The 13,638-nt window shown below is 43.6% G+C and overlaps 2 long non-coding RNA genes across 2 annotated transcripts; both read left to right on the forward strand.

Annotated features, from left to right (window-relative positions):
* The first annotated feature begins 2,827 nt into the window (after positions 1 to 2,827).
* Positions 2,828 to 11,348, forward strand: LOC114256516 (uncharacterized). Its single transcript, XR_003627219.2, has 4 exons — positions 2,828 to 2,928; positions 3,052 to 3,128; positions 9,935 to 10,019; positions 11,124 to 11,348. It is a non-coding gene; the product is annotated as an uncharacterized LOC114256516 (long non-coding RNA).
* A 348-nt stretch (positions 11,349 to 11,696) lies between these two features.
* On the forward strand, positions 11,697 to 12,211 carry LOC145821201 (uncharacterized). The gene is made up of 2 exons (XR_014363231.1): positions 11,697 to 11,741; positions 12,020 to 12,211. It is a non-coding gene; the product is annotated as an uncharacterized LOC145821201 (long non-coding RNA).
* The last annotated feature ends 1,427 nt before the right edge of the window (positions 12,212 to 13,638 follow it).

Genomic DNA, 13,638 nt, shown 5'->3' on the forward strand with positions numbered 1-13,638 from the left:
GTAATTTTGGCCCGGCCCATGTCGGGCCTTGCGGGCTCCCGCCAAAAAATTGACCAGGGCCGGGCCAGCCCACGGGCCAAAAAACTAGGCCCAGGCCCAAGCCCAGGCCCAGGGGTATTCGGGCTATGGGCGGGGTTGGGTGGGCCTAAACAAATTTTTTTATTTTTTAAATTTTTTCTACCAAAATTTTATTATTTTCCATTAAAAATAACATTGGGCCTCGGGTGGGGTGGGCCTTGGGACAGGCTTTTGGCCGGGCCACGGGCCGGGCCGGGCCGGGCTTCAAAACGATGGCCGAGGCCCTGGCCCAAGGCCTCGGGTTGGGCTTGGGCTCGGGTCTAAACGGGCCTTAACAGACCGGGCCCACCTCGGGTCGCGGGCCAAAATTACACAAAAAAAACATAAGAACCCAATTTTTTTTTGCGACGTAAGCAATGCTGCCGTAAAAGACATTGCTAATAGTTGAAACAAAAAACCTTTCGCGACGGTATTCTTTGCCGTCACAAATAATCTTTTAGCGACGGCATGTCTTGTTGTCTCAAATAACCTTTTAGCGACGGCAAGTACCCAGTCGCAATAAAAACACTTTCGCGATAACATTTTTGCCGTCGCAAATAACACTTTTAGCGACGGGAACATAATGCCGTCTCAAAAAATCTCAGATTTTTACATAATAATGTCGACAACATATTTCCGTCACAAAAAGGCAACTTTACCGTCGCAAAAAAAAAAGGCGACGACACTTTGTCGTCGCTAAAAACTTTTAGCAGCATCCTTTGTTGTGACCCCCTCTTGCCGTCGCAAAAAAGTTTTTAAGACGGCATTTTGAGTATTTGCGACGGCATTTTGCCGTCGCAGAAAATCGAAATTTTTGTAGTGATTGTTATAATTAGAAGTAAAAGGATCAAAGTGAAATTTTGGCAAAAATACAAGGATCCTAAATATAATTTACCCTTTCATTTATTACATAGCACAATTAAAAAACATATTTGTGATGACTTAGCGTGAGATTATTCAATAATGCTTTTGATGTTTGAGGCCTCACACACTATAGTCGGCCACTTACTAATTGTTATGTGATATAATAAATAATTTTTGTAATGCGTTAAGTGTGATATCAGTGAGTAAGAAAAGTTTGTAAGATTTGTTAGTTTTTATAAGATTAGTATGCACACAAAACACACACATAATTCTGTGTGTGTGTGTGTTCGAGAGAGAGAGAGAGAGAGAGAGAGTGAGTCTGTGTTAACTTACAACTAATGTGGAAGGAGGAGCTGGTTTCTTAAGAATAGCTGGTTTGTTATGATGAGGTCCACTTTCGGGCTCCACTCACTACAACAAAAATTGGCTATAACCACGTTTTTTAGACAACATTTTTCTGAAAAACGCTGTGGAAGAGGTAAAGTAAGATTAAAAGACACGCGTTATCCTCTTGTGAACACATGTTCCACAGCGTTATCCTCCATTTCTCTTTCCGTCCCATTTCTGTCTCTATTGTTTTCTCTTTCCTTTCTAGATCTAGGGTTTTCTCTGTCTCCTCATGCTCCTTGAGAGATTCACCTAGGTTGATTCCGATTACTTGTTCAGATCTAACTCTAAATCCATCAATTCTTGCATTGATTTGGTTGAAATGTCTTGACGGTTTTTGTTTTTCTTGATTCTAATTCTGATTTTGATGATTTTGCAGAGGGAGATGGTTCGGTTGAGTTGCACAAATCGGCGGGGTTACGAGACCGAGGAGTGAAGAAGGATCAAGATCCTCGGGAGAGTCCTTTTTGCCTCTGTTTTCATACTCTCTGCATGGTGAGAGTAAGGCTTTTTTTTTTTGTGCTTCTTCTTCTTCTTCTTCTTTTTCTTCTTCTTCTTCGCTCTGTTTTATCAGATCTACTATGTTCTAACTCTTCTCTTGTCATGTATGAGTGATTCATTTTATGTTCTTCATTGATATGGAGTTATTAGTAAGAAGATGTTAGGGTTTTGTTGCTGCTTTTAGTGAATTTTTTTGTTACAGTGCTTGTGGCTTTGGATCTGAAAAGTTTGAGATTTGCCTTGATTTTGTGGTAGATTTGGAACTAAATACTCTAGTACAAGCTAGATCTCGCTATTTTGGCTGAAAATTTGCTTTTTCTTCTAACTTGCAGTTTATTCGAAGTTTTTTTGCGTGACTAAGTAATTTTGTTACTGTTTTGGCCAACTGTTTCTAGCTAGTTCTCAGACTCTCCTTTGGTTTTTGGTTTTTGTTTTTGTATATTATGATTGGCTTAAAACAAAGACATACAAGAACATAAATTTGAATTTTAGTTATGCATAAATATTACTGCCACTGTCATAAACCCTTAATTAACTAATTTTCAAAAACTATTTTTCAAATATTATCTCTCTACACATCAGTAAAAGAAGATCACGTCTCTCTACCCTCCTAATCAAATTGTGAATATTTGAATTTGAATTGCATGAACTAGTGTCTTAATATATACATCATTGATTCTTTAGGAAACAAAAGCGTTAACACAGCTTTAGAAAGTCGGAAACACCAAAATGGGGTTCTCCCATTATATATAAATGATTTTACAATCTTTTGATCCAGATTTTGTGTTGTAGTGGTCATGCTTTCAATTAATGTTTGAAATATGGTTTGTAAAATGTGGGTAGTCATGCATCAGTTAGTAATTTTGGCATCTGGTACAAGTGGGTGTTTATTTAATGCAAATTGTTATTTGTTATTAAGCCTTTGTTGCTTACTAATGCAACACGTAGAAGCATTACATCTTAATTTTTATTTTGTTTCTCATTTCAATCCCTACAGTGAATTGGAAACATGTGATCGCTTCAATTGTATGCTAGAATTTAATGGTTTCCCTGTTTTTCTACCTATCCACGGCGTTTGGGTCTGTCCAAATGCTTAGACTCTATGGTGTTCCCTACATGGTAAGTCAAACACATTCCATTCTCAAAGTGTTCCTAGAATTCCATCTGATAAAAAGAACGAATTTCAAATGCTCCAAATACTTCAATCCCATTTGATTCAATCTTGTCGCACATTTATCACAGATTTTTGTTATGTGGTTGGACACCATTACTTGCATCACCATGGCTAAGAACAAAAGCTTCCTTGGTACCACGGAAAGGTACTAGAAATTTTTTGTTCTCAGTTTGTCCAAATATGCTTAGTTTTAATCAATTCAAAAAAAAAAAAAAAAAAAAAAAAAAAAAACCTTCCCCTATTCTTATGTTTCTCTCTAAAGGGGTTGTGTATTTAATGTTGCTATTTTAATTGGTTGTTATTGCTGTTAGAGATACTTTTACATGGGATTATTGCTTATTTTTTGCTTATGGGATTACTGCTTGTCCTTGCTATTGAATTTGGAGTTGCTGCTTTTTGTTTTTATTTATTTATTTATTTTTTGGTATTGAACATTTGGAATTATGTTATTGATGTGCCTGTTAGGAATCTTATGTTATTGATGTCCCTCTCTCACTCTATACATTCTTCTGTATCGGAAACCTGTTACGTAACTGTACGGGGAGCAAATATTCCGGCAAACCCGTACTCCTTTCTTCCGAGCTCCGTCGATGTCCGATCACCTGCGAGCAAGTAACGGTGAGCTACCCGGCGGTGTGTGGCCGGAAAAACCCTCCGACGATCAAGTTAGCACACACCTTAGGATGGATAGAGAGAGAAGGGAGAGAGTGTTTGAGTGTAAGAATCCCTTACAGAGATGTTCGTGTGTCCGCGTATGGGGGGCGCAGACATGCTTATATACCCGCTGCGCCCCATATCCACTCCCAGTCATCTCCTGACACGTGGCTCCGCTATCCCATCTGTCAGCATAAACCTTGCTGAACATCACCTAATCCAACTGCCCGCACATTCTCCTAGGAGCTCGGCAGCCGGGCAATTCCATCTCGGCCATCGTCTGCCATGCTGCGCTTCATGCCCAAGTACTCCAACAGCTAAGCTTAGATGAGGACCGGACTCGGCGGTATCTCGGCAAAGTCGAGCTCGGGACTACTTACGCTTGTCTGCGGTCGACCTACCTGCCGAGCAAACAAGTACCTCGGTCCAACCTTGCCTTTCCTAGTGCTGGACTTTTCACCTGACCAGCTTCGTAATCACGGATCCTTGCAGCTCGGTCAATCAACGCGCTGCCTTAACTGAGCAGCTTCCTTCAAGGCCGGGCCACACAACTTGGCCCAACACCTGTTCGGCCCAAATCTGTCTGGCACAACTCTGCCTGGCCCAAATCTGTCCGGCATAACTCTGTCTGGCCCAAATCTGTCCGGCACAACTCTGTTCGGCCCAAATCTGTCCGGCACAACTCTGTCCGGCCCAAATCTGTCCGGCACAACTCTGTCCGACCCAAATCTGTCTGGCACAAAGTCCATATCATTAATCTCCCTCTCAATTGCCCCTTAATTCCGTCCGCTGAAGCGTGACTGGGATTACCTATCCTGACCGGGGTAATACTTCCTCGGTCCTCAATATGCAAGATGGTGACCGCACTAAGAAAGCGAGCAAGGTCCGCTCCACGACTTCCTTTTGGCGAGCAACATCAGCTCGGTCAAGGAACTTCCAAGGTCGGCGAGCAAGGTCCGCTCCGCGACTTGCTTCTTGGCGAGCAACAACAGCTCGGCAAGGAACTTCCAAGGTCGGTGAGCAAGGTCCGCTCCGCGACGTGCTTCTTGGCGAGCAACATCAGCTCGGTCAAGGAACTTCCAAGGTCGGCGAGCAAGGTCCGCTCCGCGACTTTCTTCTTGGCGAGCAACATCAGCTCGGTCAAGGAACTCCGAGGAAGGCGAGCAAGGTCCACTCGGCGACTTCCTTCTTGGCGAGCAAGATCAGCTCGGCCAAGGAACTCTAAAGAAGGGGAGCAAGGTCCGCTTCGCCACTTCCTTCTTGGCGGAAGAGATCATCTCGGCCAAGGAACTCCAAAGAAGGGGAGCAAGGTCCGCTCCGCGACTTCCTTCTTGGCGGACAAGATCAGCTCGGCCAAGGAACTCCAAAGAAGGGGAGCAAGGTCAGCTCCGCGACTTCCTTCTTGGCGGACAAGATCAGCTCGGCCAAGGAACTCTAAAGAAGGGGAGCAAGGTCCGCTCCGCGACTTCCTTCTTGGCGGACAAGATCAGCTCGGCCAAGGAACTCCAAAGAAGGCGAGCTAGGTCCGCTCCGTGACTTCCTTCTTGGCGGACAAGATCAGCTCGGCCAAGGAACTCCAAAGAAGGCGAGCAAGGTCCGCTCCGGGACTTCTTTCTTGGCGGACAAGATCAGCTCGGCCAAGGAACTCCAAAGAAGGCGAGCAAGGTCCGCTCCGCCTCTTCCTTCTTGGCGGACAAGATTAGCTCGGCCAAGGAACTCCAAAGAAGGCGAGCAAGGTCCGCTCCGCCTCTTCCTTCTTAGCGGACTAGATCAGCTCGGCCAAGGAACTCCAAAGAAGGGGAGCAAGGTCCGCACCGCGAATTCCTTCTTGGCGGACAAGATCAGCTCAGCCAAGGAACTCCAAAGAAGGCGAGCAAGGTCCGCTCCGCCTCTTCCTTCTTGGCGGACAAGATCAGCTCGGCCAAGGAACTCCAAAGAAGGCGAGCTAGGTCCGCTCCGCGACTTCCTTCTTGGCAGACAAGATCAGCTCGGCCAAGGAACTCCAAAGAAGGCGAGCAAGGTCCGCTCCGGGACTTCTTTCTTGGCGGACAAGATCAGCTCGGCCAAGGAACTCCAAAGAAGGCGAGCAAGGTCCGCTCCGCCTCTTCCTTCTTGGCAGACAAGATCAGCTCGGCCAAGGAACTCCAAAGAAGGCGAGCAAGGTCCGCTCCGCCTCTTCTTTCTTGGCGGACAAGATCAGCTCGGCCAAGGAACTCCAAAGAAGGGGAGCAAGGTCCGCTCCGCGACTTCCTTCTTGGCGGACAAGATCAGCTCGGCCAAGGAACTCCAAAGAAGGCGAGCTAGGTCCGCTCCGCGACTTCCTTCTTGGCGGACAAGTTCAGCTCGGCCAAGGAACTCCAAAGAAGGCGAGCGAGGTCCACTCCGCCTCTTCCTTCTTGGCGGACAAGATCAGCTCGGCCAAGGAACTCCAAAGAAGGGGAGCAAGGTCCGCTCCGCGACTTCCTTCTTGGCGGACAAGATCAGCTCGGCCTAGGAACTCCAAAAAAGGGGAGCAAGGTCCGTTCCGCGAATTCCTTCTTGTCGGACAAGATCAGATCGGCCAAGGAACTCCAAAGAAGGCGAGCAAGGTCCGCTCCGCCTCTTCCTTCTTGGCGGACAAGATCAGCTCGGCCAAGGAACTCCAAAGAAGGCGAGCTAGGTCCGCTCCGTGACTTCCTTCTTGGCGGACAAGATCAGCTCAGCCAAGGAACTCCAAAGAAGGCGAGCAACATTAGCTCGGCTGAAACTTCGGAGTTGAACAAATCATCAACCCGTCAGCTGGAGCAAATCATCTAGGCTGGAACCTCGGAGTTGAACAAATCATCAACTCGCCAGCCGGAGTAAAATATCTCGGCTAGAACCTCGCAGTCGAGCAAATCATCAACTCTTCAGCCGGAGTAAAACATCTCGGCTGGACCCTCGGAGTCGAGCAAATCATCAACTCTTCAGCCGGAGTAAAACATCTCGGCAGGAACATCGCAGTTGAGCAAATCATCAACTCTTCAGCCGGAATAAATCATCTCTGCTGGACCCTCGGAGTTGAGCAAATCATCAACCCGTCAGCCGGAGTAAATCATCTCGGCTGGAACCTCGGAGTTGAGCAAATCATCAACCCGTCAGCCGGAGTAAATCATCTCGGCTAGAACCTCGGAGTTGAGAAAATCATCAACTCTTCAGCCGGAGTAAAACATCTCGGCTGGACCCTCGGAGTTGAGCAAATCATCAACCCGTCAACCGGAGTAAATCATCTCGGCTGGAACCTCGGAGTTGAGCAAATCGTCAACCCGTCAGCCGGAGTAAATCATCTCGTCTAGAACCTCGGAGTTGAGCAAATCATCAACTCTTCAGCCGGAGTAAATCATCTCGGCTGGACCCTCGGAGTCGAGCAAATCATCAACCCGTCAGCCGGAGTAAATCATCTCGGCTAGAACCTCGGAGTTGAGCAAATCATCAACTCTTCAGCCGGAGTAAATCATCTCGGCTAGAACCTCGGAGTTGAGCAAATCATCAACTCTTCAGCCGGAGTAAATCATCTCGGCTGGACCCTCGGAGTCGAGCAAATCATCAACCCGTCAGCCGGAGTAAAACATCCCGGCGGGAACCTTGCAGTTGAGCAAATCATCAACTTTTCAGCCGGAGTAAATCATCTCGGCTGGACCCTCGTAGTTGAGCAAATCATCAACTCTTCAGCCGGAGTAAAACATCTCGGCTGGAACAGAAGAGTAGGCCCCTCATCCACTATTATTTTGGACACAACAAAGCTCTTCAGCAAAAGTAATTCACTTCTATCACATTGACAAAAAGAGCATTTGCATTCAGAAGTGTAGGGGAAACAAGTCCCTCAAAAAAAAATTACATAAGGCCGCATTCCATGGCCGGGGTACGCCTTTGCCATCCAAATCTTCTAAGTGGTATGCCCCTTTACCCGCCAGTCCGGTTATCTTGTAAGCCCTGTTTGTCTGTTGCCACCGGGGTTGTCTTCGCGGTGGACGCCGCTGCATCATCCTCTACTCGGATGTGCTCATTGATGCGCTGCATTAGTTGCCCCATGGATGGCGGCTGTTTCATTGTAAGCGAGTCCGTCAGCCTATGTCCGACCGGGAGACCGCGCTTGTATTGGGTGATTGCCAGGTTGACCGGGCAACCCAAGATCTCGTTGAAGGTTTCCCAATATCTAGAGTTGTATGCCTTCAGTGTGTCGCTCGGCTCCATCTTGACACTGAGAAGGTGGTCAACTTCCTTTGGCGTTTTGGTGTTTGTTTTGAAGCGCGTCACAAAAGCTTCGGCCAACTGTCGCCACCTTTCTATGCTCCCCTCTGGCAGCCTCTCAAACCATTTCAAGCCCAGCTCGCCCAAACTTGACGGAAAGATAAGGCACATAAGAGCGTCATTCTGCCTATGTCCGGCCATGACCTGTCGGAAGTGGCTTACATGCATATAGGGATCGATTTTTCCATCGTAAAGCGTGAACTTCGGCTGGTGGAAACCCGCGGGAAGCGGTGTTATTTCTATCCCCACGGAGAAAGGGGTGGCGCTCAGTTTTGCCAAGTCTGTGTCTAGAAAGAGAGGCGCAGCTAGGCGAGGTGGAGGCATTCCGACCTCTTCACTGGCGTGAACCCCATAGGATAGCCGCTGGAACGCCGGCACCCTCTGAGCCTCCCACCGGCGAGCCCGTTCCTTCAAGACTACCCGCAAATACTTTGAACGAGCGGAATAAGAATACCTCGACGTCGTCGCTCGACGTGAGGGTTGATAGGTGCTGTCTTGCGCGCTGGACTTCTCTACATGCGCGTCGGAATCTTCAACCTTGTAACTTCTGGTGATCGAGATGGACGGAGTACACCGCTGGCTCTGACTGCATGAACGGCGGGGTCGGGTGCGCTCACTGTGGTCTCCCACTCCAGCTACACCCTTCCCTTTGACATGTTGCTTAAGATCCTCCATCTCCGCCGCCATTCTCCGGATGACGGCGTCTTGGTCCCTTAGCTTGTGTTCCAGTCGCCTAGCGTGCGATTCTCTCCGCCGCCGGTGACCGTCTGGACTCCGTGAATGTCCAAAGCTTCTTTCGCGCTTATCCCGCGCGTCTCTTGAATGTCCTCCTGGAGAAGTTTCCAGGTCCGCCATAGGAGGAATGGCAGGATGTCCTTCTCTCCGTCTGCCTGACTCCGGGGTAACTCCGTCGATGGCGGACAACGGAAACTCATCGTTGTTCGCCATGGACGGCGATCAGATGAGCGTGGAAGACAAGGTTTTATCTGTAAAGTTCCCACAGACGGCGCCAATTGTACGGGGAGCAAATATTCCGGCAAGCCCATACTCCTTTCTTCCGAGCTCCGTCGATGTCCGATCACCTGCGAGCAAGTAACGGTGAGCTACCCGGCGGTATGTGGCCGGAAAAACCCTCCGACGATCAAGTTAGCACACACCTTAGGATGGATAGAGAGAGAAGGGAGAGAGTGTTTGAGTGTAAGAATCCCTTACAGAGATGTTTGTGTGTCCGCGTATGGGGGGCGCAGACATGCTTATATACCCACTGCGCCCCATATCCACTCCCAGTCATCTCCTGACACGTGGCTCCGCTATCCCATCTGTCAGCATAAACCTTGCTGAACATCACCTAATCCAACTGCCCGCCCATTCTCCTAGGAGCTCGGCAGCCGGGCAATTCCATCTCGGCCATCGTCTGCCATGCTGTGCTTCATGCCCAAATACTCCAACAGCTAAGCTTAGATGAGGACCGGACTCGGCGGCATCTCGGCAAAGCCGAGCTCGGGACTACTTACGCTTGTCTGCGGTCGACCTACCTGCCGAGCAAACAAGTACCTCGGTCCAACCTTGCCTTTCCTAGTGCTGGACTTTTCACCTGACTGGCTTCGTAATCACCGATCCTTGCAGCTCGGTCAATCAACGCGCTACCTTAACCGAGCAGCTTCCTTCAAGGCCGGGCCACACAACTTGGCCCAACACCTGTTCGGCCCAAATCTGTCTGGCACAACTCTGCCCGGCCCAAATCTGTCCGGCACAACTTTGTTTGGCCCAAATCTGTCCGACCCAAATCTGTCCGGCACAACTCTGTCCGGCCCAAATCTGTCTGGCACAAAGTCCATATCATTAATCTCCTTCTCAGTAACCATCTAAAATTTTCTTCCTGAACCAATATATTATGAACATTCATGTTGTTTTATATGTGGGTGTGTATCTATATAATTATTTGACTTTAGATTTTGAATGTTTCATATGTTGATAATGAATGTCTAGTTGCTTAGTTTCTCTTACGCGGGTTTGCTTTGTTACCAGTTTGAGGTATTGTCTTCCCTTCATCCTACTCCAGCAGTTTTTGGGTTTCCTACAGAAGAGGCACGTGTTCTAATTGCAGAAACTGGTACATGTATATTGCTATATCATTTATGTTCTGCAATTTGTGTTTTATGGCTTGTTTACATCCATGTGAAATTTTTAAGATGAGACATAATTCAATTCTTGACTAAAGTTGAACAAGAAAGGAATCAATGATCTAAAGAAAGTATACATACTTATCTTGCCTAGACGGAATCATATATCATGATTTACACTTCCCTGTAAAGCTTATGTGTTTACTGTCCATTAGTGCGACTCGACTAATTTGAAGTACATATAACAGTGATAAAATTTGCACTAACATTGGTCATATTATTGTCCTTATGGTTTTGGTTCCACTTTCTGATGTGTTTTGGCAAAGACCTCTGGTTTATTTTGAGTAATGATGCTCAATTCCTAACTGATGCAGCAGAGGATGGACTTGTATCAAGTCATAGACAAAGAAATTTAAAGTGGTATCTAAATTTTTACTTTGATTGAAGGAAATTTAATCATTCGCATTCTGAAATTTCAAGTGTTATCTAAATTTTTACTTTGATTGAAGGAAATTTAATCATTCTCATTCTGAAATTTCAAGTGTTATTTGAATTTTTACTTTGACATAGACAAAGAAATTTAGGTCAACACTTTGAAGATGAAATGTTGAGTAATCTAAAATTTAGGAATGTTACAAGGAAAACTAGTTCAGGCTGTAAACCACCACACTTTCAAGCACAATCTCATATAATTAGGATTATTGTAAGGTTGGATGGACTTTATCTCAATTTGTTTTGATATATTGTTAAAAACTCAAATGGACCTGCTGAATGTGAAATAGGAGAACACCAAATATGTTCATTAACTGTAGCTAGTCTATCTGTTCTACTTGCTGGTAGGGATGAACCACAACAGCATAGGCACCAGTTTCATTATGTTCAAACTGATCAATTTTCCTCCTCATCCTCTGGATCAACTATGTTACCGAGAAATCGTCAAGGAATATATGTTCATAATCGGTAGTGATAATTAGCTGAATTTGTTGTTTTATTATTTACTAAATTCTCATTATTTTGTCTGTAAGTTTTCTGAAGCATTTCTAAACAAATTTTCTGAACCAGAGTCTAAGTGTGCTGCTTTTTTACTTTTACAGAGGTCTGGTCCACGAAAGATGATTGTTTTGGGTGGAATGGTAAAGTTCAACCTCCGACTTTTGCCAAAGGACTTATACCAGAAATGGGGATCCAAAGCAACTAATGGAGAAAGGAGATTTTATCTCACTGGCGTTAAGCAGTTGGGTCAGGGCCTAGTTGAGTTATCAGTTAGTAAGTTCTACTGCATTACTAATTACTATAGCCCTATTTCCTTCACATAAAGGTGTAAATAATATTACTTCCTTATTTTGTTAATCTGTGTTGCAATTTGCATTGCAATATATCATTTGGGAGGTTTTTTTTTTTATTATTTATTTTTATATCATTCTATGACTTCGGTTGGATACATTGGCCTGTGCACAAGTCATGCTTGGTTCAAAATTCATCTAGTTCACAATAATTGTGTATATTTTTTGGGTCAATAAATAAGATCTTGTTGCCTATTCATCTTGTTTCAGTTATGTTTCATTAGTACATGTTGCAATTTTATTATTTCTTGGTGGTTCATGAACATTGTGAATCAGGATTTTAATTGTTCTGATCTATTACTTACTTCAAATTTTATGCATCAGGTTTGTGATTACGGCCCGCCTCCGTCAATTAACAATAGTATTAAGGTTGGTGCAATACTGTATATCTTTTACATTTGCATATATGGCATGTTGCAAATGCATACATGTTAGAAAATTAAAAAAAAAAAAAAAAAGGAAAAAGATTTTAGGATCACTTTATTTTATGTAGAGAGAATTTTAATGTTGACTTTTGAATTTTGGTCACAAGTCATTTATTATTTATGATTATAATTTGCTAACTTTTATTTTTTTATATTTTTTTTGGGTTAGTTTCTTTTTTTTTTTTTAATATTATTGATTCCAGTGTTTTTTTTTTTTTGTAGGAGCATTGGCCAACTTGTTCATTGAAATAAGCATTGGCCCATGAGCCTTATGGAAATTGTAGCCTTATGGAAGAGGAATTAAAATTGTTTGGTTTATTTTTAGTTTATGTGCTTGTGTAAAGAATCCTTGACTTTCAGATTTGATTTTATTTAGCTAATAGTGCAATTTGAAAATTGAATCATTATTTTGTATTTTGTATTTTTTTTTTTTGAGGAGCTTTATTTTGCAGATTTAGTGCAATTGAAATTATACATTTTCTTTTTATATAAATTGCAGTGCTATATTTTTTTTTTTAAAAAAAAGGAGAAAAGATGGCGCTTTTTTAAAAAACGGTCGGTAAATGTCGTCATATGATGTTAGCGTTAACTGTGACGGTTTCACATAACGGAATGTATGAGAATTTATGACATTTTAAAAACACCGATTAAAGTCATTAGCGACGTTTTATAAACGCCGTATACCTAAGACGGCGACCATATCTGCGACGAAAGTTATAAACGCCGTCTTAATCCTTCACTACAACAAAAGTAACCTATGGTGACGAAAACTAGTGAAGAAAATAAAATTCCTCACTAAATGAAAATAATTCGTGAGGAATTTTTAAATTTTGTCACATATGATAAAAAAATAAAAATGATAGGTGACAAATATATTTTCGTCAATAAATACTTCATTTTAAGTGAGGAAAACTTAAGTTTCGTCACCAAAAATTTTCCCGCTATTTTTTTTCGGTGGCGCCAAAATTTTGAGACTTTTGGTGACAAAAAAATTTGTCACTAATTATAAAATTATTTGTGATGAATATATTTTCGTCACCAAAACGTTTTAATATTTCTGATATCTTTTGGTGAGGAAATAATATTGTCACCAATTTTGGTGGAAAATTTTTGATATATTGAGCGGCAATAAAAAAATAGGTATTAATTTTTTTTATCCTTTTTTTTGTTTATCATCTCTCTCTCTCAAAATAGGGTATTAATTTGTCTTACCTCTTGCTCCTCTACCACGCCGATCGCCATCGTCGCCTCTATTAGTCTTGTCGATCGTCACAGCCAGTAGCAGCCTTGCCGGTAACCACCACATCTTCTTCGCTTGATGATTTGGTACATGATTTCTCTTTGCTCTTTTTCTGGTGTCTCTTTCTCTTATTCTCTGTTTTGGTATGGTGACAAAAATTAGTGAAGAAAACAAATTTCGTCACTAAATAAGAATAATCCATGAGGAATTATAAATTTTGTCACGTATAATAAATAAAATAAAATAATAGGTGACGAAATTTATTTCCGTCAATAAATATTTACTTTTAGGTGAGAAAAAAAATAAGTTTCGTCACCTAAATTTTTCCCACTAATTTTTTTTTATGATGCCAAAATTTTGAAAGTTTTTGTGAGAATTTTTTTTTTCAATAATTAAAATATTATTAATGAGGAATATATTTGTGTCACCAATAATCTCCAACTCTTGGGTATCGAAAACTCCAAACACCAGATCGATGACGGTCTCCCTGCCCTTTACTCCTCTTCCATGGCCGCCACCATCTTCACCCTCACATCCACCGCACACCACCACCACCACCACCACCACCACCACCACCATCGTCTTCACCATCTTCGTGCCA

The sequence above is a fragment of the Camellia sinensis genome, chromosome 3, assembly GCF_055761805.1.
Source record: "Camellia sinensis isolate YWXY chromosome 3, ASM5576180v1, whole genome shotgun sequence".
Classification (NCBI taxonomy): domain Eukaryota; kingdom Viridiplantae; phylum Streptophyta; class Magnoliopsida; order Ericales; family Theaceae; genus Camellia; species Camellia sinensis.